Source organism: Tupaia chinensis, unplaced genomic scaffold (genome assembly GCF_000334495.1).
Source record: "Tupaia chinensis unplaced genomic scaffold, TupChi_1.0 Scaffold148792_1, whole genome shotgun sequence".
In the NCBI taxonomy this organism is placed as follows: domain Eukaryota; kingdom Metazoa; phylum Chordata; class Mammalia; order Scandentia; family Tupaiidae; genus Tupaia; species Tupaia belangeri.
The window spans coordinates 74,151-81,098 of NW_006208639.1; the positions used below are offsets into that span (position 1 = coordinate 74,151).

Below are 6,948 nucleotides of genomic sequence, written 5' to 3' on the forward strand. Positions count from 1 at the left end.
AGGTGAAAACTTTATTCAACTATGATTTAAGAGGTTGGGCTTTTGGCAAATTATTAGGATTAGACAAGATTACTAGAATGGGACCCCCAGAATTGAATCCTGGGTTCTTAATAAGAAGAAAGAGAGAGACCAGAGCTGGCACACAAATACAAACACATGGACAGAGATAAAAGTTCTTGCTGTCTTGCCGTGCAATGTGCTGTGCTGCCTCGGATTCCGAGGACAGCCCCCACCACCAAGATGACCCTCACCGGATGTGGCAAATTGACCTTAGACCTCCAAAACCTTGAGCTAAATAAGCTTCTATTCTTTATAAGTTGCCCAGACTCAGGTATTTCTGCTATTGGCAACAAAGAGCAAACTAAAAAAGTTGATTTATTTAAATTCTAGGTATAATAGTTTGAATAAACTTTGCTACTAAAATTAGAACATTAAAGATGCTTTAAATATACAATTCATTTTCATTTCATGTACACTGAGTAACTTTTTAAAATTTAAGTTGCCATCAACAAACCTCTCAGATATTCAAAATACCAGCATTATATCATTAGCATATTTCTGGTCAATGAGTTGAACAATAAAGAATTTATGAAAATATGTATTGCCATTCTCTTTCGAATGAGCTGTATATCACATTCATTAGCATAACTAATGTTGTTATTTTCAGTAGAGTGCAGTTTAGAAATATAAAACTAACAAATGGGAGAAGGGGTTTACACAAAAGGTCATAAATTAGAAAAGCTCAATAAGAAATATCTTAGGTAATTACCGTGATGTAGAAACACGAGGATGTATGCATTTAATTTTCTAAAAAGAAAGAAATTATTACATGTTTTAGCCATTTTATTTTGACCAGACTAAATCTATTGATGATAGATAATGTGATCATCTTTTCAGAGAGGTAGTTTGAATTTACCTGAATCCCAGAGTATTGATTTTATGGGCTGTGGGAGACTCTAATCAGAGTCCTGGATCAGGGTACTTGGATCCTACCCTCAGAGACTCGGATGTAATTGGCCTGGTGGTCTGGTCATCAGATGTTTGAAAGCTCCCCAGGTGATTCTAATGGGCAGGCAAACCTCACACTTTACATGCACAGATGCTAACACATTATTGCTGTGTTATTTTTTAGTGTTTTTTTTTTCTTTAATAAAGGAGCTTCCTTTCAAGTTAGGTTTAATATGTGTTTGGGAAAATCTGTCAAATTACTCCAAAAATGATTACAAACTAAACATCCTTTATGGCCAAAGGAAGAAAGAAAACACAATTAGTAAATGCTACCCCACTCTGCCAAATTAAGCAATGAAGACATTCCAAAGCTCTCACAAGTCCATTCTAGGAAATGTCCAAAGAATATTATCAGTGAAAAAATATTCCAAAGAATATTATCAGCCCAAAATGTATTATTATTTATTAATCTAGGATTAAATACACTTTGCTTTTCTACCGAATTTCCTAGAATAGATTATAAATCTCCAAGAAGTATAGAAATCCCTGTATGATAAGCAATATATGTGTTGAATGATTAAAGGACCCATGTGTCTAACATTCTGTGGAACACCTTAAGAAATGTGTAGTTTGCAACCAAAGACAGTTTAATGGTTAACAATATAAACTTCAGATTTCTTAGCATATTTTACTTCATCTCACTGTGCCTTTGATTCTTCACCAGTAAAAGGGAAATACATCATGCCTCCATGGTATTGTTGTACTTACTACTAGGACATTGTCTTTATTGTAATAGAATACCCCACATTTAAAAGTAGGATACTAAAAACGCCATACAAAGAATTTCAAAGGAAATTTCAAGAATCTTCCTCATAACTTCTCAACTCTATGACCTACTTTGAAAATATAAAAGGATTGAGAGAGGGAAGAAGGAATTTTTGTGAAGAGAGCCCTTTGTAGAGAAGTATTGCTGTTCTGGTCTGTTCTGATAACAGAGCATACCTGAAACTGTATGAGTTATAACAACAGATGTTTATTCAGTTTGCAGTTTGGAGGTCATAGGTCCGGGACCAGTTGTGATAGGGCCTTTGCAGCATACCAAGGCATCACACCATGAGGGCCAGAGCAGAGCAGAGAGTAGCTGTGTCTGTCCATGTGTCTCTCTGTGTTCATTCATCTGAACACAGAGAGGGGCCTCACCTTGATAACCTCAATCCTAATCTCTTCCCAAAGGCCCTACCTTCCAACACCATAATTAAATCAATTTTCACCCTCTTAATCTCTTTCCAATGACTCAACATGTGAATTTGAGAGGACATGTTCAAACTATAGCAATTGTCTCATTAATAATCTCCACCATTGCCCTCTAATGAGAGGAACTGTGATGGGTACTTAGAGACCCTGAGTGTTACAGGCTGCACTTTGGGGGCCTGGGCCTGAATTTTTCCTTCTGCCCAGGAAACCTAGAGGGCCAGTCATGGTTGAATAACTGCTTTGAGGCCAGATCCACCTATATTTCCAGAGTTTTTCAGGGCAAAGGCCACTAGCTATTTCCTGTGGACAGTGGTAGGCAGTGTATAAGAGAGGGCCAACATAGATTGGTCAATTGGTATCCAAGGGGATAGCAGCTAAAATCTGAGGGTGAAGCCAGATTCCTAGGATCCAAAAGAGGAGGAACAAGTGGTTACCTGTAAGTGAGATGGCTCTCAGTCAGTTGCAAGAGGAAGGTTCCTGGTGATGGGAATCACAAGGACTCCACAAAAGAGCTCAACAAGGGAAAGCAAAAACCCCAAGAGGGGAGAAAGAGAATGGGTAATAAGAGCACTTTTCCAGGGCAGACTTGCCTGGAAAGGAAACTCAGGCTAGGCCAAGAGAAGTTTACCTGTCCAATCAAGGTCAGAGTCAAGGACAGAGCTTGGTTTTTATCTGGGGCCTGCAATCTATTGGGTTGTCAGAAAAATGATGACATTTTTTTTCTATGCAAAAATAAATCATGACTTTTCTGGCAACCCAGTAGTTACTGAATTGAGCCTGTATTTTTTATTTTTTGCTCAATAGCCAGAGAATACCTACACTTGCCAAACAGAGAGAGAAAGGAAGAAAGCATAGTGCAATGGAGCATGATCATGCCACAATCCCTTCTCCTCCATTTCTCTGGAGATTTTGGGGCATGTATGCACTTCTACAAGCACCTAGAGTGTTTTTCAGCTGGGGTTTGTCAGGTACAGTGTAAGATCTGACATCCTTAACCTCTAAGCATGGACTGACCTGTGACCATGATGTTATTTTGCAGTAGGATGATCCATAACTTAATCCTGGGCAGAAAAGACATGGGGTGGGAACCAGCAGTTAGCATAATAGCTATGTCGCTGGACTCCCACGTCGTCGACCGCAGTTCGGGGCCTGGACCGGTGGCTTAAAACTCACGCCAAGCGCGTGTGCGTGCGTGCCCAAGATCCCGAGAGGAGAAGGGATTGCGGCGTGGCCATCCCCCCTGGGGGGTGATTTCTCGCTTTCTGTCTCTATGTCTCTCTCTGTCTGTCTGGCGAGTGCACATGCCCTATAGCGAAAACCTCTCCAAAAAAGAAAAGACATGGGGTTTCAAAATTTCATCCAGAGGCACCACATATTGCTGGCTATTATTATCATTATTTTTAGTTTGACAAATGTATTGATATGTTAGTAAAAGTTAGTCATCTCAGTCATTTTTCTCTCCCACCTTGACCTTAGCTTAGCATTTCATTTGGGTCAAGAAAAGAATGTAGGAGAAGGATGTTATTTTAACATACAAATGGACAAAAATGGATGGTATGTAAAAGTTAAAGTTAAATTCATGTATCTTGATATGATTAAATCATGTAAGAATTAATAGTTCTATATACATTTCCATTGTTTTCCTTGGGGCTTATTCTAAACTTAAATGCAAGTGAACAATGTGTTAGGAATATACACAGGCTACTTCTCTGGATTTATTACTATTTTTAAAACTCAGCAAGTAGTCGTCCCCTCTGTAATAGTCTGAAGCTGCCTCCAAATTTAACATTGTAGTTTTCTAGGAAATGATTACACATTGTATTTTTTTGTCTGCAACCATACTTTTAAAAATGCATCTAACTGTCATATTACAATGAAAATTCAAAAAAATTCATATACAATAGAAAACTACAGAAACAAACACCCTACAATACACAAATCTAACAAGTACATGTGCTGAAAATTTCCATAAAATATGTTTGAAGATGCATTTTTCTTTCCATTTTCAGTACCTAAAGTGTGCTTTTGAGGGGTCACTGGTCAATACAAATGTATGTAAAATAAGCCATGTAATTGTACTAATAAGAAATCCTGTAGTAAATTCAGTTCAAATTGGATTTCACAAGTTAGTAATTTAAACTATTTATACAGCTTACAAAAAGTACAACTTGTTTTGGGGACCAGCAATTGGCACAGTGGCTATGTCACTGGACTCCCATGTACTTGACTGCGGTTCAAGTTCCAGACTCGGTGGCTTAAACTCACGCTGGGCGTGTGTGAGTACCAGAGGAGAATGGAGGAAAAGGGATTGTGGCATGGTCATCTCCCTGGGGGGTGATTTCTCGCTTTCTGACTCTCTGTCTCTGTCTTTCTGGCGAGCGCACACACCCTCTAGCAAAAACCTCTCCAAAAAAAGTACATCTTGTTTCCATCTACATACAATGTTAAAATTTCTTTTTGGTATTATATCTTTTAAAAAAACAAAAATAGCCAACTGCTTAAACAGTAAATATCACATAGAAATTTTTGGTGGTGGTTTATATTTTAAAAGAAACAGTTTCCTTATGATTTGCCCCAAGTTCTGATGGAAATGCTTATAGGAACTAGCTAATAAACAAAACCAAGAGAAGCACATTCAAAATACTGATTTACTTTGGTAGCAAATGATTGTTCCTTTAAGGCTAACGAAGGTAGACAAGAACCATTAAGGTGAAATAGGCTATTTCAAATATTCAGTTTGCACAAAAATTTTGTTTATTTCTTTAAAAAGAGCTAAGCTTCTATATTCACTGATAGCAATGTAATACCTAGTTTATGATGACTAAAAACAAAACAGGTGCCTATAAGGAAAAAGAAAAACTACATTTTTTTCTAAATTTACTTTCTGTCAATAGTGCAGTAACATTTTCCTCCCAATACAATAATCCCTCTCTCCCTATGAGGCTGTTCTTGGGATCCAGACAGTTTAGGTAATGTGGGAGTTAAGAGTGAGTAACTGCTTAGTTTTTAATAGACAATAACTTTTTGCTTCCCTCTTAAAGTGCTAAAAGTGTGTCTAAAAACATATGAAATTCTGGGAGCCAGTAGTTGGCGTAATGGCTATGTCGCTAGATTCCCATGTAGTCCACCGCAGTTTGAGACCCGGACCCAGTGGCTTAAACTCACGCCGGGCGCGTGTGTGTGCATGCCCAAGATCCCGAGAGGAGAATGAAGGAGAAAGGATTGCAGTGTGGCCACCCCTGCCGAGGTGAGGGGGGGTGGGAGGACGTGATTTCTCGCTTTCTGTCTTTCTGTCTCTCTCTGTCTTTCTGGCGAGCGCACACACCCTATAACAAAAAATCCCCCCCCCAAAAAAAGTATGCAATTCTTAAAAAGGTACCATTTTTGACTTACTATCTGTAACCTTTGAAAACTAATCCCATAAAAGTACAAAATTATGAATGTCTTGAAATCTGTATATAAAACATAATTACCTCTAATTTCAAACTCTCACTTATTAGTATACCATTCAATCTTAAAAAGAAAATGAAGAAGAAAAAAAGTGGCTCCAAAGATAGTCTTATACCATTCTCTAAAAAAGGAAATTATTCCTTTTGACTTTACACTCACCTCACACCCCAATTTTAAAATACATTATTTAATTGCCTTGGTCATGGACATTTGCAAGATGAGATTTTATATTTCACTCCCGTAGCTTCTAATTACCAGAAAATCTGTGCTGTCCTCTATTGAAGCAGTTTGGTCCAGCTGATGTTGGTGTGTCCCTTCCCATATTCTTCATGCTCATCTGTGCTTCTGCAGGCATTTCCTCTGGTTCACTATCTTTATCTTCATTAAAAGCCACTGCTAATGAAAAGGTTTTTGGAGTGAAGTTGGAATCATTTCTCTAAGCTTATTTGATCCACATTTGATGGCTATGGCTGATGCTTTCTTTGCCATCTGACTACCTAAGGCAAATCTAGAATTGGAGATATTTGTAGGCTTTGTTGGGAGGTCTACAGTTTCCTCTTCAACTGATCACTTTTCAGTGCTGCAACTGGAATTTTCACCTCCATTACTCCAGAGGCTCCAGCTCCCTGTGGCTTTTCAAGCTTCTCTTCTCCCTCCCTTCCATCAGCCATTTTCTCCACCCTGGTCTTCCTTGCAGCCACGCCAAGGTGCTGATTAAATTTTAAGGGGCATTTCTGATGAGTATGGATATGATTCTCAACAAGATACTAGCAAATCATATCCAACAACATATAAAAAAGATTATACATCACAACCAGGTAGGCTTTATTCCAGGGCTGCAAGAGTGGTTCAATGTAGGCAAAACCTTAAATGTAATACACCATATTAACAGAAAGAGAGGTAGAAACTATATGATCATGTCAATTGATGAAGAAAAAGAATTTGATAAAATACAACATCCCTTCATGATTAAGACTCTCAGCAAAATTGGCACACAATAAAAGCCATAGCTAGGGAACCAGCAGTTAGCGTAATGGCTATGTCGCTGGACTCCCACATAGTGGACCGCAGTTCGCGTCCCGGACCCGGTAGCTTAGAACTCACGCCAGGCACGTGTGCGTGCGTGCCCAAGATCCCGAGAGGAGAATGGAGAAGGAATTGCGGTGTGAACATCCCCCCTGGAGGGTGATTTCTCGCTTTCTGTCTCTGTGTCTCTCTCTGTCTGGTGAGAGCACGTGCCCTGTAGCGAAAACCTCTCCAAAAAAAAAAAAAAAAAAAAAGCCATAGCTAACATTA

At 38.8% G+C, this 6,948-nt stretch overlaps 1 pseudogene; it reads right to left on the reverse strand.

The window, feature by feature from the left end:
* Positions 1-5,851: 5,851 nt before the first annotated feature.
* LOC114006543 (PEST proteolytic signal-containing nuclear protein-like) lies at positions 5,852-6,323 on the reverse strand (annotated as a pseudogene).
* Positions 6,324-6,948: the final 625 nt, after the last annotated feature.